We start from the raw sequence: 24,444 nt of genomic DNA on the forward strand, positions 1-24,444 counted from the left end.
ATACTCTTATGTATTTCTAGTGTTTAACTTTCACTTAACATGCCTCTCTTTGCTCATTTATCTCCACCCTGCATTTTCTTTGACTTTCTCTCATCTCCCCTTACCACCACTCCCATTAAGCCATATCACCCAATTACCTAAAAATATTCCTATAAGGCTATAATCTTTCTCCTAAAATATCTCATTTAAACCAATAGGAAAGTATCATATTGCCCCACTCCCAAATCAATTCCTAAAATGCATTAGTCCAATCTATATCCACTCTCCCTCATTTAAAATATTCATATTAATTATTAAATAGTTAAATATGGTTAATATTTAATCCCACCCATATTTAATGAGTATTAAATAGCGTTATTACCAAAAGTTAATAAATACGGTTAGTAAATTATAAAAAATTAAATATTCTTATTAGTATGGTTAGTAAATTACCAAAAATTAATAAATATTGTTATTAATTAACTCGTTAACAACATTTTGTAGAAATTGAAAATTCTTTAACTAATTTCTATAAAATTGAGAATTATATTTAACAATCATCAAAAAGTATAAAATTTTAGTTATTGTTATTATTATAATTAATAACCAAATACAAATGGGGGGAACAAAATATTATAATGTTAGAAAATGAAATTATTAATTAATTTATATTAAAAAAATAAAAGATAAATTAGTGTAATTTTGTTAGTAAACTACCAAATAAAAATATATATTTAATAACAATTAAAGAAAATTCCTTAAATCCCCACAGTTACACAAATGTAATATATTTTTCAAAAATTTCCATAAAACTACATTTTCGTAAAATAACATTTTTGAAATTAAAATATATAAAGTATTTGAAAGTTTATTTAAAATGCATTAAATAACTATTGAAAATTATTAGAATATTTTGAAAATTTATGACATTTGATAGATTTTGGAAAACCATTGAAAAATAATGTAAATTTGATTGCAAATTATTAAAGATAAATGACCATGGGAAATGGAAAACTATAATTTGAACAAATAATTACACAAATTATTAAGATAAATTAGTATAATATTGGAAAAAAGAACTTATTGGTTAGCTTATATTAGAAATGATAAGATAAATTAGTATAGTTCTGTAAGTAAACCATTTAAAAAGAAAATAAATTGTTTAATAAAAATTTAAATAAATTTTCAAAATTACACAAATAAAATAAAATTTTCAATTTTTTCATAAAATTACATTTTTGAACATTAAAGCCAATTTAGTGTATTAGAAATTTACCATATGGTTGATACTCAATATATCATTTCTATCATCAAATTGAATATTGGATTGACGGGGATAGTGTTTTCAAAATTGGATCAAACCAGATGGTTAGACCGAAAAAATTGGGAACTGGATACCGTTTCACCTCAAAATCGCTTTTTGTCCAAAAACCATTTATTTGGTTAGCGAACCATTGACATATGCGGTTAAACCATCAACCCAACAACAGTTCTTGGCCGTTTTTGTTTTTCTAATTTTTTATTTTTTTTGTTAGAGCGGGTCATCCGTGGACCAAATAGTCGGACCATTCGACCCTAGAACAGTTCCGTTCGGACCAAATGGCCTCTCTATGTCTGTCGCTTCTCTCACGGTCTCTCTCCCGACCATGATCTCTATCCCTCTCATACTCCCTGCCCGCATCTCCGCCACTTCTATGCCTGTCTCTATCGCACCTTTCCGAACGAGATGACCTCTCCCGCTCATCCCATTCCCTTCTTTCGCCATTAAGTTCATCCGCTTTCGACCATTTAGTCCTAGCATTATCAATTTGATCTTCGTCGTCGTCGTCTTCCCTCCGTCGAGAACTTCTCCGAGCCTTCTCAATTGAATCCTTCTTCCCCGGATCGTTTCGACTTCCTGGATCTTCCACCACTTTTTCTAGATAATTGTACTCGTCAAAATCCATTTACCTGCTCAGCTCAGTTCAAACTCTCGAACTTGATTCAAATTCGATATTATATCCAAATCCTAGAGTTGCAGACGAGAAAGATGCTGTAGTGAGCTGGTGTTGGCCGTCGAGATAACTGCCAAAAACTCCAATATCTTCCTACCAATCTCTCTGTAATGGAATCGGAGGTGAGAACATATGAGTTCGAAACTTCGAATTTGGGAACGAAACTCGAAAGTCGGAAAGACTCGAACAAAATTTTATCAGGATACATACAATCATAATATGGATGGAGGGAGAGAGAGAGATGGTCGATGGGAGAGAGGAAGAGAGAGGGAAAGAGGGAGAAAGTTGGTCAGAGGGAACTGAAGAGAGAGGGAAAGAGGGAGAGAGTTGGCCGGAGGGGGAGAGGGAACCGGAAGAGAGAGATATTCACACGCTCAAAAGTACTCGCACGTGAAGGCATTCATCTACTTGTACGAGTAGATTTCATTTTGCGCACACAGAAAGCAGGCATATATAAAATTTAACTTTCCATCTTAAATTTTTTTGGACTAAGTTAAGAAATTTATTCAATTTAGAACTAGCTCAAAAATGAATTTATTTTTCTATTTGGTGGTGGTTCAACCTTTTGACTTAAATGTGTCAACTTGGATATAATAATTATAATAAAAAATATAAAACACAAAAATTTACAAAAAATGCATAAATTGTGCAGAAAATATTTAAACACATCTCATGCTATATAGCTTAACTAGCCCAAAAAGTGAAGTTAAGTCTCATTTTTCATGATAAGCCAATAGTTACAAGCTTTTAAATAACATAATTAAAAAATAAAAATTAGAAAAAATAATAATATAAAAAACTTACAAAAATTTATAAAATGAATAGATTTTATAAAAATTGAAAACATCTCTAATACCATATATTTATTATATTAAACAAAAATAAATATGATTATATACAGAAATAAAGTGTTGAAAATTTAATCAATTTATTACTATATCACCATCCTGTGGTATTCACTTTTCAGGAAAAATACACATGCTTTACATTTGATCTAATGATTTAAATTATAATTAAATTTTTTTACATTCTTCTGTTATATTTCTGTATAAAAATAATTCTTATTTATCAACTATCATACTTACTTTTGTCTAATATATTATTATAAATATACCCAAATGTTTTCTACAAATTCAAGAATTATTGACTTGCCACTAAATAAAAAATAATAATTTAATTTATTGGATTAATTTTAAATTTAATTTGTATTTGATTTCCACTTTTTATTTACTACACTTATTTTTTAATTGATATGTACCAATCACTTTTTAATAAATTAATATAAATATATTAATTTATTAAATTTTGTTGTGTAAAAAAGCATTTTCATTTTTTGAGTTGATTTTAAATTTTGTTTTCATTTATATCATTAGTAAAATCAATCATGGTATTTATCAAACTTACTTTTAAAATAATTAATATGAAACATTAGAGATATATGTCGAATAGATTTTTTTTTGTATTCACTTATCAGTTTTAAGAAAACATGAATTTTATATTATAGTAGAATATATTTTTTTGGGTTGATTTTAAATTTTATTTTCAATTATATCATTAGTAAAAACAATCATGGTGTTTATCAGTTTAAAGAAAAAATGAATTTTATATTATAGTAGAATATGAGAAAAATATCCTTAAATATAAAATATAATAAGAAATAATTAATTTTTTTCAGAAAAAATGAAATTAAATTCATACCATAGAATGAGGCAAACAGCACTAATTTCAATACCCTCAGAATTAAAGAGACCAAAGTGAACAAACTTTTCACTTTATTCATTTTTTCAGTATGAGTTTGGATCTCCTGCTCACAAGAACCCTGCCCACATTTATTATAACCACACATGAAGAACATCTCATCCTTTGCATAGTATTATACAGGGGGAGATGTTCCCAAATAAGGGAGATAGTGTATTGTGGGTAGACGTGAACAGGAGATCCGAACTCAATATGTGTCGTCCCAACACATTATATTATTATAGGGAGAATAGAGAAAAAAACTCAAAACACATTATTTAAAAAGGGTGAGGACGTGAGGTGGATGATCATGAAACACCCGACAAACTAAAGATATAGATATTACCACGTAAACATACATGTAGATGACTCGACCGTACGTTTAACGGAAAGTCCCGCTGGCCCCGTATCCGGTCGCATTGTTTCCGCCACTACCGCCACCCACTCCAGCTCCACTGCTACCGGTCCCATGTTGGTTCCACTGGGAGGTGCCAAAGTGTCTTCTAGGACTCCTCTCCATCAAAAAGTACCTCCAGAAGAGCTTGATTAATCACTCAGCTTCCGGGGGAGGCACTAAAATAAGCAGTTTTGACTGTGAACTGGCTTGACTCATTCCCTATCCAAATGGGTTTATCATCCCATGAGACTATGGGTGGTCTGATTTGAAGGATTTTTCTCTGCAACCTCATCATAGAACAGGTGCTGAACATTCAAAGCCAACTTAAACATGCCTTGTTTACATTGGAAGAAAAAAAGATGCCGGTTGATTAATATTGATGTAAAAGATGCATATACAGTATTCCATTCTATGACATTGAGAGAGAAAAAAAAATGCAAAATACCATTAGTGTCGAAAAAGTTCAGAACTAAGGCCATGTTTCGTTTGTGGGAGTAGGGGTCTGGAATCAGAATCCAACTGTTTGGTTGGATAGAATCGGAATCCCATTTCCATTATTGTTATAATGGCATTCTCCCATTTAAGTGAATAGTCATTCCTTGCCTCTCCCATGGAAATGAAATCCCATCCCTTATGATTTTAATTCCCATTTCTATTCCTGTCTGAACCAAACAGATTATGGAAATGGACCATTCCAATTCTGATTCCTAAGAATTTTAATTCCGATTCCGACTACAAATCAAAGGAACCCTAATATGTCCGGCCAAGCTTCATTTCATTTTGCGAATAAATAAATGTATATGTTTTTCAAGAAACAGAGAGTACTCTGTTATTAGTTTTTTCGTTTCTTCAGGGACCATACGCTGATACATATACACAGTTGTTGGATGCCACCTGTTGGAAGAACATTTGGGCATTTCGTGAGTACTCTGGATGGCCTTCTACATGGGAGAAACCTCTCATTACTGGGTTTTGAGCTTTTGTTCTGTTTTTTTTTTTTTGTCATAGAATTCGGGGCAATATTGGTATTATGAAAGTATTTGGAATGGGAAAAACCTCTAGTTCGTTTTTTTTTTCGCTTTTCACTGTTAAAGCGTCATAAATCATAATCAGAATCCAAAAATTGAAGAGATTAGTTTGACAGTAATATGAATTAGGTAGATGATACTAATCAAACATCTTAATACAGTAATATGAATTAGGGAGCGATACTGTTATGCTAAATTGGATTCAGTCCTTACACCGTGTTAACAGTCACTTGCAGCTGTGCATTGAGAATATCTCTATAAATAAAAATATATAAAGATGGAGATGCTTTCAACTCACAGCTGCAAAAGGCTGTGAAGATGGTGTAAGAATGCTATTGGTAAGACTGAATCCGGCCTCTTGTCATGCAGTTCAGTTAAAAGCCCAACTGTTTTCAATTCACAATTCTCTCTCTCTTGCTTTTTTTTTTTTCAGATTACAAGAATGCCACTTTCTCTTCTACCAACTCTCTCTCTCTCTCTTTTACTTACAAATTACAAGAATGTCATATTTCTCTCTCTTGCCATCTCTCTCCTTATAAATTACAAAAATGCCACACTCTCTCTCTCCAACTGAGGGAGACCTCAGCTCGGCATTTCAGCTGCTAGGAAACCTGCAATCAAAGGTAGTCGAGTTCGAGTTGAGTCGAGCTCAAACTTCTGAGCTCAAGCTCAAGTTTTTAATTCGAATTGAGCTTGAGCTAGACAACACCTTGACCATTGAGGGAGACCTCGGCTCAACACCTTGGTCACTGAGGGAGATCTCGGCTTAGCACCTCGACAATTGAGGGAGACCTTAGCTCGACACTTTGTCAACTAAGGGAGACCTTAGCTCAACACCTTGCCTGCTAGGGAAACCTCAGCTCGACACTTAAGCAGCTAAGGGAGATCTCGATTAGGAACCTTGGCAATTGAGGGAGACTTCGGCTCGGCACCTCGGCTGCTTGAGAGACCTGCAATCAAAGGTAGTCGAGCTCGAACTTCTGAGCTTTTGACTCGAGCTCAAGTTTCTAATTCGAATTGAGCTCGAGCCTGATAGTTTATGAGCGAGTCCCTACAACGTAGGGCCCCCTTCGCTAGTATATGCTTATAGTAATATTTAAGGGTCCACAGATTGCATAGACAGAGAACAAATAAAAGAGAGAGAGTATCATTTTTGTATAAGGAGAGAGAGATGGCAAGAGAGAGAGAGATGACATTCTTGTAATTTGTAAGTAAAAGAAAGAGAGAGAGAGTTGGTAGGAGAGAGAAGAGTGACATTCTTATAATTTCTAAGAAAAAAAGACAAAAAATACTTTTAAATTTCATTTCCCTCATCCTCAAGCCTTCTTACTTTGAGCTTAATATATTTATATAGATTTCCGTCATCCATTCATATAAGATTTTTGGGCTACTTAAATAAGTGGTAATAACTAATAATTAGTATAGACATCTCATTTGAAATTGCACAGTGATTGCACAAAACAACAACAACAAAAATAAATAAATAAATAAAAAGAAAAAGAGATAGATGTACCTTATACTGCTATACAAGGTCTAACTTGGGTTGAAAACGTAGATTGATTATTCCCACATTGGTAACGGGATTAAGAAGTAGAAACTTCCCCAAGGCTTCGAAGCTATCGGCTTTTCCAAAAATTGAATTGTGATAAGGTCTGTTGTAATTTTTTATTGCTTTTAATATGTTTTGGATAATATTTTAGGAATGTATGCACAGAAATTATCATGTATTATGAAACTCCTTTTTTAGTATGATTTCAGAACGGTGTAGCATTACATATGTGTGGTTTGTCTGTTCCATTGAATGCCTTTTAATTCTTTTTTTTTTTTCCTATGTACCGACAATAACACAATTTTTCTTTAATGAAAAGGGAAAATATGGAAAACTATGAAAGCAAAGAAAGATTTGGGATGGCACATGATGAAAGAGAAATCACATGGTATATAGAAAGGATACCTCTCCATTTAGTATTGTCTGCAGGCTCAAGCAACCATGATGTTGATCTGAGTGGAGAAGTTCAATCAACAGAGAATTGGACACAAAGGTGCAGGTCAGGAACTCAGGATAGTCCACTCATTCCTGATATAAAACATTCACATTCTTGAAACGTGTTGTCTGAGATTTCTCTAGGTGAACTGAAAACTTTGATCTTCTCAATAACCTATTTCATAAAATGAAGCCTATTATTTATAACTTCTCATTTTTTTCTTCCAACCTCCAAAATCATCAAGAGGCAAACATTGCAAGGAATGGTGAGACTCTAAAGTTGGAAGAAGCTGGTAGTTGCTCAGTGGAACACCTAAGAAACACAAAGAAGGTGCAGGCAATGGATAGCAAATCAGGGAAGTTGCTTTGCAATGGACAAAGGGACGGTTGGGCTCATCATCAGCTTTACATATTACAAAAGTTGAAATATGGCTTTGTGTTCCTTCTCTGAATCAGATTGGATGTATTGAACATTTTGATCACAACCATTGAGACTAAGGCCTTGATTAAAGGTAGTAGAGCTCCAAGTATTCCTTTGTTGCAAAGTGAAGGATCTTATGTCTGAAGGCTTTGAAGAAAAAATCTGACAGGAAATGGAAGGCAGTAAGACTTGAAGATAAAATTCTACTTGGACTCAAATGTAATAACAATGATTACCAGTAAGAGTTTACAGTGTCTTCTTCCCTTTTTTTAGACTGTTTGCCTTAAATTCAACTAGATATTGGTGGATCTTTTGAGTAAATCCACCAAATCTGTAGGGGTTTAATGTGATGCCCATGGAGCATTACTTATCTATGGGGGTGAGAAAATCCTTGGAACTTGGTTCCTTCTGCATGTTTGTTCTTCTAATATTTTCTGTTGTGCAAAATGAGAAGTGAACATGCAAGCTGTAGTCCTTTCTTACTAGAAGAATCTGCTCAGGGTGCTATCCACATTTTAGATACTTATTCTCATCTGTCCCATGCTTTTAACCTTCATTGCTTCTCACCACTAATCCACTATGCGTTACTGTTGTTACTTTGATAACTATTTTTATTATAGGAAGACTATGCTCAGGATGCCATCTGCATTTTAGATCTTGTTCCCCATCCGACCCATACTTTAAATTTCATTGATTCTCAATTTCTCACAACTACATGTTACAATTTTTACTTCGATAACTACTACTTGACATAATCGATGTTATTAACTGGTTGAGGATACAACCCCAAAATAGAGTGAAGTATATATAACCAACCCAAATGGTTAGCTGAAGCACTGCTGGTTGATTGTTTCTACTCTATTTACTTATCAATCTTGTTAAAGTCAGACTACTGGAAATATGAATGTTTACCTTCTTTTACCAAAACAAAAAGAAGAATATGCACCTGTTATGTTTTAATAGTTGAACATTAACTGCTGCAATCAGTACTAAATCATTTTTTTTTTTATCTGTAGGAGTGTAGGGTCCATCATGGTATTCAGGAGACTTACATTCCTCATATTTCATAGACTATATATCAATTGGGAAATTCATGAAAATTGTTGGAGAAATATTGAAACTTTCATTAATGTTCCTGTAGGAGTTATACACTTGGGACTCCTCATTGTCCCTTTGTTTGAGCACTGATTTACATTGCTTTCTTTATTTCCTCCTGATGGGATTCCTTTTTGGGATTATCCTGTGTTTGCCTCTTTGGCCCCAAGGTCTTGGGTGCTTTCACTTGATGACCTTAAGGAGTTTCTTAGATTTCTTTTCTGTTGAAGGAAAAATTAGGAAAGCTCTATTTTTAATTGGGGCTGTAGTTGTCGTTTTTTTTTTTTTTTGGGTAGAAAGGCTAATAGTTGGCTGGCATGTATTTACATGCATTACCTATTGATTGGTATCCTTATTCCCAATCTTTTAAGTAACTGAACTGACTGAACCCTTTGATCAGAGTGGTTCTGAGATCCTCCAATTCTATTTCTGACAGTTAATGGGAGTGAGAGTGATGATGGATGATCTTTTTGTAACCTAACATTCCAATCTAGATGTATAACGAGCCTCTTGTTATGGTTTGGCTGCCATCGCCATCGTCACTTCTTTGATTACCCAGCGGCTCCTGCAATAAGGCCTTTCCTATATTATTATCTTTATTATACCTGTTCTCAATTTAGCGGTCTTAAACAAAAGGTTTCTGTCAATTTTATGAGTTTCTTTTCTCGCCTTTCTCTTTCTGCTTATTCAGTTAAGTGTCTTAATTCATGCAGGAGATTTAAAGAGAAGAAAGAAGTGGTGGAGCCTGAAGCTGATCCAGAAAGGGATCAGAGGACTGTTTTTGCTTACCAGGTGGGTGGCACATGTACTGTTTCTTTGTTATTCCCTCTGCAACCATCTTGACGTGAGGTTCTCATCACTATTATTAGACATAAATTTTAATTTTTTTTAAATAATTTTTTCTCTAAGCTTATCAACTTCTTTTTTATCTATACAATAATTTAACTTCTCAAGGCCCCTCCGCTGGTTTTCCATTATTATACGGGAAAGGTAAGAAAAACCTATGGGAAAAGACATGATCTGAGGAAAGTCTTTCACCAATCAAATCTATATCTTTCTTTACTATTATGCACATAAAAGTATTTTTAACTATTATTTTACAACAAATAAATTATGTCAATTAAATTTATATTCAATACTTTTATAGTAATATAAAACCAATCCAAAAATGACATTAGTCTTCCATCCATTGTGGTAATTGGGCCATCCAAGTCAAATGGATCAACCTACGATGTCATATTTAAATAATAAAACTTTTAAAATATAAATAGGCACATCTCTAATATTTTATATAAATCATATTAAATAAATATATGTATAGTAAATAATAATTGTTTTTATTGATATTAGAAATGAAATACAAAATTTAAAAGCTTAAATTTCTTAAACTATCCTTATATTTTAGCTAATTGACTAAACTTAACTTTATTGTTTGAAAATTAACTATCGCTACAAACTACATAAAACTTCCCCTACTGTTAACATTCCATTGTAAACTGTTCACAGGACATATCACGTAATTATTAAATTTTCGAAAATCCTTAATATACCTTTTTTATGGTCGAAAATGCCTTTTTTGGTTTAGGCAGATGGTGCTAACTCTATTCTGGAGAGTAGACCAGGTAGACTGGTTCTACTGTTGAACCAATCACCGACATTAACACGACAGGGACCAACCTATTGTTGGTTATCTTCGACAACAGCGAAGACGAACCTTGAAGGAGAAGTAGCAGCGTCCTATGCTCCGATGGAATCTCCGGATTGGGGAGAAGCACCAACATCCTCTGCTGTAGATTGGAATCTCGTCAACTCACTTGCTTTTTCTCGGACCAACGGCACTACGATCTACAAGTACAATTCCGATCCCTCTCTCACTCTCTCACTGATAAGCATTGACATCCTCTGCTTCCGATTGGAATTTCGCCGACTCGCTTGCTTTCTCTCAAACCAATAGCATTATGATCTGCAAGGTCCAGTTCCGGTCCCCTCTCACAATTGCCCACTCATTGGTTGTGCTCGAGACCTCGTATCCCCCTCCAACCGGAGCTTTAGCCGAGATCAATGGACCAGATGGGTTCTTTGTAGATCTGAGAGATACTCAGAAGATCCGGGCACTTGATCGAAAGTTCTGAGATCTCCAACCTATCGCTAATCTTGCCACGAAGGTGCAGTGCCGGAGGGGGTCGATGAAGAAGACGGTGGCGGAGATAAACCGAACCCCAATGACAAAAACCAGAGCTTCAAGCACTGTAGCTCTGTTCTCTTGTTTGAGAAGAAGAGAGATTTTAAAAATTCAAAAACCTTTACTTCTCGAAGAAACAAAGCTTGGTTTTTCCTATGCAAGACATAAAAACGTTGTATATTAATGAGGGTAGAAATGGAGAGACTACTGAAACCAATAATGGTGAGGGAAAGAAAAGATTGTCGCCCGATTTTGTGTCCTTAGTGCTCTCACCAAAGCTCTGTCGTTTGTAACTTGCAGCAACTACCGTTATAGGCGATTGCAATGGTGCTCCGGACATTCTACTTAATTGAGTGAACCCGCACATACGCAGTAAAATGAAGTAAATCTAACTGATCAAATAGTTAGATAGGTTGAGCTTGATTAAAAGTAAAAGTATCCGACCTGCCGGATTCGAACCAGCGACCTAAGGATTTCTGTTTACCAACTACAGTCCTCCGCTCTACCAACTGAGCTAAGGTCGGATTTTGTTTAAATATATTAACTCTAATATTTAATCTAAGATTGCTACAATCCGAATGTGATTCTCGAATGAGAATGCTCTGATCGATTTTTTTAAATGCTCTGATAACATTTATAGTTGTGTGTTCACCAAGTTTAAAATTTGATGGCATCAAAATGTCAAATAATCTTTTAATTGACATTGCGCAGATTTGTCAATTTTTGTATAGATAAATATGCCTCTCGGGATTTAGGTGCGGGTGGGGGATTAGTTTGGATCCAAACCCACTTAACGTTTATATCGAATGAGTGATCCTTGAAACAACAATGTTCGGGTTGTGGATGAGCTGGCTTTGGACGCCATGTGGCCGCCTTGTCACCTTGGCCATGTTAGTGCTATAATACTCCGTGACCTATTTTATCATCTCAGCCACGTCACCACTGTGTTATATGGATAAGCGCGGCCGAGACAAGAGATAGGATGGGGACAACCCCACTGGGGATTAGGTCTTATCCTGAAGACCTCGATGGTTAACCTCATCCCAACAACCCCGAAAACCTCATCCAACTAGGACATAGATCTTTGACTATAAAAAGATACCCCCCGGTCAAGGTAAGGGATCAAACTCTTAACTCTCACATCATTACTCTGCTCGGACCAGCATTGATCTCCAACTGCTCGGCCCAACTCCCTTTGCTTTCTACTGACTTGAGCGCCGAAGTATCTACCCAGGGATAACTCCTTAGGCCTCTGATCTCCTTCTTGACTACAGACCTTGGAGCGCGGCTTCATCCTTTCACCTTGACTCCGCCCAGCTGGCAAGGATAATCTGAGTGCGACCTCGGTTCTTGCACCACCTAGGATCGGTCCTTGTCTGCCAATTCAGTATTCCACGGGTCCTCATCGCAGATAATGGAGCACAGTTCACTGACCGGAAGTTCGAAGCCCTCTATACCGACTTGAAGATCGACCACCGGACTACCGTCGTGCACCGACCTTAAAGCAATGGGCATACTGAAGTGACCAACCGAACCCTATTGCACAACCTAAAGACTAGACTTGATCAAGGCAAGGGAAGGTGGGTCAAGGAGTTGTTGAGCATTCTCTGGGCATACAAAAGTACTCCGTAGATGACTACTAGAGAAACAACCTTCAGTCGAACCTACAGGGCTGAAGCCATGATACCCGTGGAGATAGGCCCGCTAACCCTCCATACTGAGTTTTACGATGATGAGCAGAACGACGAGGACCTCCGCACAGAATTAGACCTGGTGGAGGAAGCACGGGACTGAGCACACATCAGGATGGTAGCACAGCAATAGAAGATGGCCAAATACTATGACTCCAAAGTTTGAAGAAGGGAGTTCAAAACTGGTGATCTCGTCCTCCGCAAAGTCATAGAGCCCGCCCCAAGAGAAGGTGAGCTCGGACCCAACTGGGAAGGACCATACAGAGTCACTAGATTTCTCGGACTCGGTACCTACAGACTAAGAGACCTCGACGACAAACCCATATAAAGGAGTTAAAATACTGGGAATCTTTGAATGTATTATCAATAACTCAATATCAATCAAGAGATTCTTTTCCCTACAAGATGGTTGTTTGACACAGATTGCATGGCATGTACCGCACACACACACACACACACACACTGCACACACTACACACACACGCTGCACACCGCACATACCCGACACATACCACACAACACATCTCAATGGCTAGAACACCTACACACTAACCTGGCTGATCACTAAATGGCCAGGGCCTCCAACACATAGTTCGATAGCATTTAGCCAACCAAGCAAACTGAGTCGGTTGTCAACGGCTAGAGCCTAAAGCGGAGAAGAACGCTCTCGCCTCCAAAGGCCAAAGAGTAGTCATCGAACTCTGCACACCCTATTGATAGATTGTCAAAGAAGAGCTAGCTGAGGAACGATAACCCACAAAGAGCCAAAAGCCCCCGAGACCGGTAACTGAGCATCCCTCCAAAAGATGAGAGCTCGAACAATACTTCGGCCAAAAGCCAGAGACCAAAGATCTCGGCCACAACTGACCTTGGTCATGATAAGACCGAAGCCCACAACTACAAAGAAAAAAAAAGAGCCAAAGAAAGGAGGCAACTCACAAGATTGGAACCAAAAGACGTATTCTATTAATTAATCGAAGTTCTATAGGTAGCTTGGAGCTCGACATACCGAGCTATTCACATCATAGCCAAAAAAATCAAGGAACAACAACATCAGCAGAGTAGAGCAAAAAACCAAACAAGCGACATCAGCGGCAAACAAGCACTTCAATCCTCGATAGGACGGTCCTCGGCCTCCTCATTCTCCTCAGGCACGTTCACAGGGGTGTTATCCTCAGGAGTGGTGGCATCATAAGGACCCCAGCCTTGCGTGACCTCAGCAAAGTCTGGGAAGTGGTGCAACGCCCTATTCTGAAAAAGGTTGAACCCCATCTCAAAGGAACACGCGGTGACGTCGTCCATTTCGTGTTGATATTCCACTGAGCCCCGAAATTAAGCAACCACTTGAGCCTCCCGGTTAGCAGCCTCCTTCTTCATATGCTCCCGCTCATCCTTTAGCTCGCTAATGCGCTTCTTCAGATTGTGAATGATGTTCGACCACTCATCAATCATGTGCTTCAACTCGGCCACCTCCCTCTCCAGCGGACCATTTGTTCACCAGCTGCCTCGATCTCGGCCAACTGAGCTATTAGACCCACAAGCTCGGTGTGCTTAGAGTCGTAGAGGCACCGCAATGCCTAGAGGTGGTCAACCACTGCAACCGCCGAACAAGCACTCTACAAAAGGAACCGTGTTAGTATGATCAACTTCAACCAAACAAGAAAGTAAGAATAAGCATGGACTTACTGAAGCAACTTGGTGAAGGAGCAAGCACTCCAGGGCACCACTTGTTGTTTCCGCGGCCTCTCACCGAATGGCCAGCGTCATGATTCCGTGGAGAAGCTGTTCAGGTACAACCTCCGTCATGTGCCCATCCCCAAAGCGAATAGTCAACTACAGCATGTGAAGAGCTGAGCTGCTGCCCTTAGGCACGTTTAATTGCGTCTATAGCTGCTTGTTGTGTGATTTATGCACAGTTAATTCAGGCAAGTGTACCTTAGTCAAATGTGCATATAATGATGAGAAAAGTGTCGATCCCATAGAGACTAGATCACAGTACCAAATCAATTTTAAACTAACCTAAGTTGAACTCGTGAATCAATTGAATGAATAAAAACTAAAAGAGTTAATGCAAATCCAAGAACTTAATAAAAAATGAATTGATGGATGAATGCAGCTAGGGTTTAGATTTCATTAAATCAAGGTTATATAATTATCTATTTAATCCAACTCAAGACCGAAATTACCCTAAGATATATTAAAGTTACTTGCATATGATGGTGGATTTCCCTAAATTAATTAATAAGCTTTCTCAAGTCATATTAATCCTTTATTAATCCAATTCTACCATCAAATTTCTAAGTGGTTGTCAAAAGTAAAAATAAGCATTAATTTCTTTGGAAACCTCTAATCGTAGAAGGGGATTTGACTCACTAAGCTTCCTTGATTCCCACAAATGAGTTAATCATCTTTCGATATCATAGTCTATCATGCGACTTTTATTACCTAGGGTTCTAATTCATAACAATCATTTGGTCAGTCATGCATGAATCATCAAATCATTAAAAGATTGGCCAATTCTTTTAAAGCATTGAGCATAGCAATAAAAAATTTCTCATGCAAATAATAAAGGTCTTGAATTTAATTAAACAAATAACTATATAATCTTAAGATCAAAATCCATCTAAACCCTAGCTAAGAGAATTTAGCTAAACATCATTAAATTCAACATACTCAAAAAAATTAAAGGGGAAACATAGCAAGAACACATCAAAGAATGGATAGAATAACAAGAACACTTTAGCCTTTGAAGGTAGAATACAAGTGTAGCAACTAAGCCTTTCTCCCTCTTGAATTTGGATTCTTCCTCTCCTCTCGCGTGCTGAAATTGCTTCCTCTTCTCTTTTGATGTGCTGAGACTACTTCATCTTCTCTTCTCTGTTGAATTTTCTCTAAGGATGTGCCCCTTTGCCTTGAGTCTATGGTCCTTTTTATAGTGCAGTTTCCCCTCAATTGCTTCTCAATGCAGACTCCTAATTCAACACAAATTAGGTCTCTTAGTCTTTATCTCAATTGAATTCCTATCTCTTCTGCACTGCCAACTACCAGACCCGAAACTTGTAGTTCGAATTGCACTTGGTTAGCGGTGGAATTAGATTGAGTGATAAACACCAGAGTTGTAGTCCTATCTCTTATCTTTAATTAGCCGTTTGAATCACCTCAATCCGAGTTATAGAAAGAAAGTTATACCCAAACTACGGGAACTATATCAAAATAGAAAATTTCACGATTTTTATGCATACATATCAAATCCAATTTCAATGGATTCTCTCCATCATGTCTACATCATGGAGCATCATTGCTGCATTGTCCCTCCTCTCTGATTATCTTGATCAATTAAATCGAACTCCTCCTTAAAATTGCACAATTAAGCTCCAAATCATCTTGCAAGACAATTTCATCATAATTTGTGCAATACCATGCTAATTCCAAAAGCATTATTACCCAAAATCATCAAGTTAGAGGTATGAAAATATGTACAAATGTAGGCTTATCACCGCTCTCTCCTCCTCGGTAAGTCGGGCCAGCATAGGCTGCGGCACTTTAGTCCTTAGATCCCGTAGCACGGCAGGAAGAGGCGTACATCTAGGGTAACGCACAAAGGAGAATCCTCCTTCTAGTGCTTCATCGAGGACGGGCCCCTGACAAGCACTTTAATGTGCCTCCTCGCCGGGAAGTAGTAGTATTCTTGCTGGTGGTGCTTCAGTTGGAGGAAGTAGGAAACCATCCCTAGGGTAAGCTTGAGATTGTGGATAAAACAGTAGGACATCAACCCGATTAGGAACCTAAAGGAGTTCGGCATCAACTGCATTGGCAGCACTCAATACCAGTCAAACACTTCGGCCATCCCCTCGTGCAATGGGATCCTCGATCCAAACTCTAGGCTCTTATCATACACACAAAGCTCGCTTGACCAAGCATCTGTGGGCCTCTCACCAGCCCTCAAACACCTAAGTTCGTACTCCTTAGGAATGTAGTATAAAGCCCGTATTCGAGCCATATCCCCAAGGTTCAAGCAACAAGGAGTGGTCCCAAATCTGTGGCCAGCCCGCGGAGGAAGCTCGACCTCCATAGACGATGCCATATGGATAAGCGTGACCGAGACATGAGATAGGATGGGGACAACCCTACTAGGGATTAGGTCTTATCTCGAAGACCTCGATGGTTAACCTCATCCCGACAACCACGGAAACCTCATCCTACCAGGACATGGATTTTTGGCTATAAAAAGGTACCTTCCGCTCAATGTAAGGGATCTAACTCTTAACTCCCACACCGTTACTCTGCTCGGCCCGGCTCCCTTTGCTTTCTATTGACTGACTGCAGATCTTGGAGCGCAACTTCGTCTTTCCACCTCGGCTCCACCCAGCTGGCAAGGATCATCTGACTACGACCTCAGTTCTTGCACCACCTAGGATCGAGCAACATCAAACAATATTAAATAAATTAGGGTTAGAATGCTCAATAGTAGCAGAATTTGAGATCACATCAGCACATCTTGCTATGCATTGGGAACATCTCTCGTATGTCATCGAGATATGTTCTCTATACACAACTGGGATGTGCTTATGTGAACTCGTAGAATTTAGTTGGGCTTTTAACTGAGTTGCATGACAAGAGGCCGGATTCAGCATTCATAATAGCATCTTTACACCGTTTTCATAGCCTTTTGCAGTTGTGTATTGAAAATATCTCCATCTTTACATATTTTTATTTATAGAGAAATATTCTCAATGCACAACTGTAAGTGACTGTTAACACGGTGTGAGGTGCAATTTGGCATAGTATCATCTCCCTAATTCATATTACTGTGTTAAGATGTTTGATTAGTATCGTCTACCTAATTCATATTACTGTCAAATTGATTTGTTCAATTTTTGGATTTTGATTATGAAGCTATAACAGTGAAAAGAAAAAAAAATCATTGGTCCCTCTCTATAATACATAAATAGTTGTCATTTATTCAATAGTGTTTGTTAATATGGAGGGTGTTTGGAACCGTGGGCATTTATTCAATAAATACTGCCACATAGGTGTCACTTCAGCAGATCCCCTCTCGTGCTCTTTTGTATGCATCAAGGATAATAAAAAGTGACTTCAGTTTCTGTGTATACTTGTTGTTTGGGGAAGTTATTTTTTAAAGTTTTCCCCAACGGTTTGGCGTTTTTTCACTGTTATGCTGATGTAGTGCCTAGTGGCACTTAGTTGTCATAAATGGTTGTAATTATTACATTTCTCGGTTTTGCAAGCAAATAAAGTACAAACATTAAATGAAAAAGCGTAAACAGAACCAAACACATACATGATGCCTAAGCTTGAATTGTAGACTACTACTGTTTCGTTTCAACTAGGGGTGTCAATTGGACTGGACTTGGTCCAATCCGATTCAATCCAATGTAAGTCCATTATAAATGGACCAGGTCCAATCCAATCCAATGAATGTTTTGGACCAATTTGGACCTGTCCAATTCAATGTCTGGACTATTCAATTTGTTCAATGAATTTTGATTTAGATTGGTTTCAATTCAAACCCGGTCCATTGACACATACACTCTTACCGTATCTCAATAGACTAGGTATTGGCTTAACCCAACCTAATTTAATATAAATTTGTTACAGATGGACCAGATCCAATCCAATCTAATAAATATTTTGGACCAGATTGGTCCAATCTAATATATCTTATTGGTCCATCCAATTCGTCCAAATTGATTTTAGACTGAACGGGTCCAATCCAAAACCGGTTCATAGATAATTGATAAGAGAAACATTTTGACAAAAGAAAGAGTAATATTTTATTATTATTTCAAGGGTCAATTGTTTATACATTCGCGAAACTATTTATATATACTTGAAACTTCCAAAAACAAATTATAGATGTCTTGTTGGCCAGCCCCGCATAATATAAATAGGACACCATTAGTGCACCATTTCGAGCCCTTAATACCTTACTCCAAAAACTTTCATAATACCAATATTGCCTTAAATTCTATGACAGAAAAAAAAAAGAAGTCGAGCTCAAAAGGTTTCTCCCACGTAGGAGGCCACCACAGTACTCACGAAATGCCCAAATGTTCTTCCAACAGTCGTCGGCATCCCACAACTGTATATGGGTATGTACCTGAAAAAACGAAAAAACTATTAACGGAATACTCTCTGTTTCTTGAAAAACATATACATTTATTTATTCGCAAAATGAAATGAAGCTTGGCCGGAGACTTTAGGGTCCGTTTGATTTGCAGTCGGAATCAGAACCGGAATTGGAATTAAAATCGAAATGATCCATTCCTATAATCTGTTTGATTCAAACAGGAATGAGAATGGAAAATAAAATTAGCAGAAATGGGAATAGGATTCTAATTCTATCCAACCAAACAGTTGGATTCCCATTCCAGACCCCTATTCCCACAAACCAAACAGGGCCTTAGTTCTGAACTTTTTCGACATTAATGGTATTTTGCATTTTTTTTTTCTCAATGTCATAGAATGGAATGTACTGTATATGCATATTTTACATCAATATTAATCAACTGGCATTTTTTTCTTGCAATGTCAACAAGGCATGTTGAAGTTGGTTTTGAATGTTCAGTACCTATTCTATGATGAGGTTGCAGAAAAAAAAAATCCTTCAAATCAGACTACCCATAGTCTCATGGGATGATAAACCCATTTGGATAGGGAATGAGTCAGGCCAGTTCACAGTCAAAACTGCTTATTCTATTGCCTCCCCCGGGAGCATAGTGATTAATCAAGCTCTTCTGGAGGTACTTTTGATGGAGAGGAGTCCTAGAAGACACTTTGGCACCTCCCAGTGGAACAAAAAATTAAAGGGGTTTTTAATGTTCAGTCCACTCCTAGAATTTTTAGCTCCACCGTACAGGTGGGGTAGGTGTCAGCTTGGAATTGATGCCAATTCACGAGTGGATATGCATGTTATAGGTAGATCTGTTTATAAATTGGAATTGTTGTAGGTCTGCACTTCAAATCAGAATTCTGGGGGAGTATAGTCTAAAAATACCAAAATTTAAATATTTTCTTTGGAGATGCTACAGTAACAAACTTGTTGTGAATGAAAACCTTTAAAAGAGGGGAAGATCTGCAATCTCCCTTGTGTCTCAAATGTGAAAGTGAATCAGTAATTAGGCCTGTAAATGGTATTTGAAAATCTGAATTCGAGTCCGAGATTTGGCATAATCAAATCAAATTTGGATAGTTCAAATCGGATATTCGGTCGAATTCGAATATCATTTTTTTAGCGATTAAATTATCGGATCGAATTTGGATATGCATTGATCCGATCCGATAAATATCCGAACCGATTATATATATACTAATATATTATATAATATATATTATATTATTATATAATATAAAGATTAAAAAAAATAACTAATGACTTTATGAATAATGAGTTCAAAAATCTCAAAATCGAACTCTTTCATTCAAACAAACTTGAACCTCCTTACCATCTCTCTCTCATCTTCTCAAAACCCTAAAGTAAAAGTGTAAAACCCTAACCCTTCGACCTCCGTCACTCCATTCACCATTGTCAGACACCACCCAAGCAACCACCATCGGTCCGCCACCAGTCATCGCCATCGTCGCTCATCTCGTCACCTCTATCTCTCTTTTCTCAGTCTCAGTCTCAGTGACATTGAGACAGTGAATCGCCGCCGAGAACCCATCACTATTCACCTTCTTTTCTCAATCTCAGTGATAGTAAGACAGTGAATCATCGCCAGCATCACCTTCTTGTGTTGCAACCCATGACTGCCGTCGGGAACCCACGCCTACCACCGTCCCCTACCTCTTTTCCCAAGGTAATTTTTAGATCACAAATTTCTAATAGTGATTTAGATAATGATTTACTGGTTTTTTGGTGTTTGGTTATGATATAGATTCACACTTTCTTTGCAAAATGTATACAATGTCTATTTGAATCGAATCGGATTCAAATTCACATTTGAAAAGTCAATCAGTCGAATTCGAATCGAATCAGATATTCAATTTGATAATCAAAATTGAATTCAAACTCAAAGATTTGATATCCGTTGGATATCGAATCGAATTTGAATAACAGTGTTCATAATCGATTTCGAATTCGAATCTAGCCTTTCGAATTCGATCCGTTTACAGGCCTATCAGTAATGCATGCCCTTTTGCACTATGAGACGAGTAAGTGTATTTGGTTTCGTTCAAGCTTGGGTCTTAGAGTAAGTCAAATAGATATCTCTATGGGTGGATTCGAGCCGAGCCGAGCCGAATAGTACGAGGCTCGAGCTTGGTTTGAGCTAGAACATTGAGCTCGAGCTTGGCTTGAGTAAAAACTCATAAGCTTGAGCTCGGCTTGACTCGAGCTCGATTCGAGAAAAAATATTTTATAAAATAAAAAATTATATATAAAAAATATTTTTATTTGATATTTAAAAAATTAAAAATTATAATATTTTTATTATATATAATTTTCAATAATTATTTATATTTTAATTTATATATATATATATATATATATATATATATATATATATATATATATATATATATATTTGAGCTCAGACTCTTTTGCTGAGGCTGCGTTTGGAAATGATGCAAATACGTGTGAATGCAAATATGTAAAGTGTAAAACATTCCATATAAATTGCAAGGTTGAGTTAGTTTTGTGTTGACAAATTTACCTTCTTACCAAGCAGACTTTTAGCTGTAATGGATGCAAACATGAATTCCAATAAAACATATGCTTTTTTTTTTATCAAAATCCCACTTGAATGCAAATTTACTTCTTTTTTATTGATGTATTCTTACATCTTATTATCAATGTAAATATGTATTAATCTGTCATTTTTCAATGCATAAATGTAACGTTGCCAAACACAAGCAAAATTAAACTAGAGTGCAAATTTACCATGAACCGGAATTTACACTCCATTTGCATCATTTCCAAACGCAGCCTGAGTGGTTTGCCAAGGTTCTCAAGTCTTTCTTTCGCATTCGTTTGGATTCAATTGCACCAGCTTATGGGAGATTTGGAAATATAGGAATAGTTTTTATTTTGAAAATTCTTCCACTAATCCTTTGTTAGTAAAGCTCGAGCTCAAGCTTATGAGTTTTTACTCTTTAGCTAAGGGTCATCCTGACCCTTCTTTTTGTTGGTGGCCTCCTTGCGATGGTTTTGTGAAGCTGAATGTTGATAGAGGTTTTGAGGCTCCAAATAAGGCTTCCTTTGGCTTTTGTTGCGAGAGATTCAGTTGGTTTTGGCTGCTAGGCGGCATGTGGTCCTATCTCAGAAGCTTTGGCTCTCGTGGAAGCAGTAGCTTGGGAGGTTTTTGAATTGTACTGACAGCTCCTAGTTACATATCTAAATAGTCCCTCTCCTTACTGTTCCAAGGAGTTAGTCTTCCTCACAGAAGATCTGGTTTCTCTTTGTGAAGATCTGGAGGTCAGGTTTCTGTGGTGCCTTTGAAGTGCAAATTCCGCTGCCAACGAATTAGCTAAGATTGCCTTTCACTTTGTGCTCTGGTTGGAAGGAGCTATTCCAACCTGGTTATCTTTGCTTTTATGATATGTTTTGTGGTTTTCTGTAGTAGGTTTGTTGGGTTTGTTTCATGTTGCTTTTATGATATGTTGGGTTTGTCCTTCTGTTTTTTGTTTTATTGTTGGTTGTCATATATATATATATATATATATATATATTAGATACATGATATTCTATTAATTCAAGAAATATGATTCAAAAAGTGGGTACTTTTCCTTTTAAACATTCTCAATAGACAATTATTTATTAGTTTAACATATGTTTATCCATAAAATTTAATTAAATATGTGTTCATCCACTCCTAAAAAATTATCAAAGTGGTTACTTTCAGTCACAAACAAATTTTAATTAAGAGCTCTACGGTTCAAAAACTGATTGTGCAGTAAAATTATGTAAATTACCAGAATTTAGTGTACTTAGAAAATTTATATTAACAATAATACTCAGTAATTAAATACTGATTATTAATAAGAATATAAGAAAATAATCATCACCATTACTAATTAAAAATAATATTATCTTTAATTAAATAATTAAGTAAGTATTACATTTTAATTAATCTTTAAATTTTTACGGTAAAGATTTTAATTATAATAATTATTATAATAATAAGATCATTAATTAAATACTTAATAATAACAATAATAATTAATTAACTAAATATTACCATACAAATAATCTTTAAAAATTAAATCTAAGTTTGAATTTGATCATTACTTTGAATATCGAGCTCAAATAATTTGATGTTTTAATTGGTTGAATTCAATACCACATTCATACTGTTTAGTTTATTGATTGAACTCAAAAAAAATATCATGTAGGGAAAACACACTATAATGATGTATATAAATGCCACTATTTCTCTACATTCATAAATAAATTGTCATGCTTTATTTTCATCACTGTAAATAGCATAGTTACGGTGGTGCTTGTGTATACTGTTATAAATATTTAAATGTTAGTTTTCTAAATTTGTAACTGCATATGGATGCACTACTATTGACTAAATAAATGGCACTATTGATATATCTATAATAGCATTTTGTTATATGTCCTTATAGCCTATATCGACATAATTTTCAGTGGCATAAATTTATACGCCATTAATACATTGCTAGACCATTTTTATTGTAGTGTCTATCATGGGCAAGTTTCAAAGTATGATACATATCGATCGATTAATACGTATCATATTGGAGTCTTCCCAATATGCCCCTATAGGGGGTGTTTCAGGGGGTAGACCGATCCCTTTGAACCAGATTTGAAAAAAAAAATATGAAAAACAAAAAACATAAAAAGAATACCAATATAGGTTTATATGCCTTGCCTTTACCGATGTAGTGCCCTGTATCGATACTTTGAACCTTGATCATGGGCATGGGCATTGTTTGTCATTGTCATCTAAGCCTTTTCCCACCCATAGTCAACTATAATATATAATGTATAAATTATATAAATAATTTATATATTTATATATTTTATATAAATAAAAGAAAAATCTATGATGTCGAAAATACATGATACTGGAAAGGTTTTGACCAATCAAAACCCTATAAATTTTGATGAGAACCCAACTGATTGGTTGCCACATTTTTTTATGATGCTTGTTGATTGGTTATAAGCTTTTCCATTATCATGTATTCCATCATCATATTCAAGACAATAAATAAAATATATATTAATTAATTGATCAAATTTGTATCAAATCAAATATTTGATTACTTAACTGAATTCAAATTTAATTTTTATTTGAATTAAAATCCCCTTCCCTCACTTTATCTTATATTTTTGGGCTCTCAAAATTGAGGGTTCGTTTGGTTCGCAGTCGAAATAGAAATCGAAATACTCTAGAATCGGAATGGTACATTCCCATAATCTGTTTGGTTCATGATGAGGGGTAATTTGGTCCTCCCAATCAAATAGCAACATGTGGCCTCCGGTTGACATTTCAACCCTGTGTTAACGAACTAGCTCGGCAAAATTAGCTCGAAGCACCTCACCCAGGATGTCCTCCACCTCGGCAAGACTGAACTAGTAGACACCGCGAGATTACGACACGTTGCCCTAAGAGTTGGGCGAGCTATAGAGATTCAGAATGACTTGCGAAGGAGAGCTCACCAACCACCCCCTACAAACAACGTGCTGCTAAGAGTGCCAACGCCTCGATCGTTAGAACAACCCGCCATGTTGCATGCCTTGACTTTACTTAGGGAGACCGTAACCTCCACGGAGATCTCATAACTGACACATTAACGCACCAAGTAAAACAGAAACGACCCCATAAGGAACTCAGAACCATTACCTAGAAGACCCTGGGCCCTGGGATTTATAAAATGCACCCAATCCCACTCAAAAAGAACTTTCAAACGCCTATTGACTTAAGCATCAGAGTGCCCTACTCAAG

The 24,444-nt window shown here is 36.4% G+C and overlaps 1 long non-coding RNA gene and 1 other non-coding gene across 2 annotated transcripts; one reads left to right on the forward strand and one right to left on the reverse strand.

Annotated features, from left to right (window-relative positions):
- Positions 1 to 7,339: 7,339 nt before the first annotated feature.
- Positions 7,340 to 11,186, forward strand: LOC148802701 (uncharacterized). Its single transcript, XR_016082899.1, has 3 exons — positions 7,340 to 7,778; positions 9,349 to 9,427; positions 10,221 to 11,186. It is a non-coding gene; the product is annotated as an uncharacterized LOC148802701 (long non-coding RNA).
- A 69-nt stretch (positions 11,187 to 11,255) lies between these two features.
- On the reverse strand, positions 11,256 to 11,341 carry TRNAY-GUA (transfer RNA tyrosine (anticodon GUA)). The gene is given in 2 exon segments: positions 11,256 to 11,291; positions 11,305 to 11,341. It is a non-coding gene; the product is annotated as a tRNA-Tyr (tRNA).
- Positions 11,342 to 24,444: the final 13,103 nt, after the last annotated feature.

Source organism: Nelumbo nucifera, chromosome 2 (assembly GCF_055504915.1).
Source record: "Nelumbo nucifera cultivar China Antique chromosome 2, China Antique-T2T, whole genome shotgun sequence".
Lineage (NCBI taxonomy): Eukaryota > Viridiplantae > Streptophyta > Magnoliopsida > Proteales > Nelumbonaceae > Nelumbo > Nelumbo nucifera.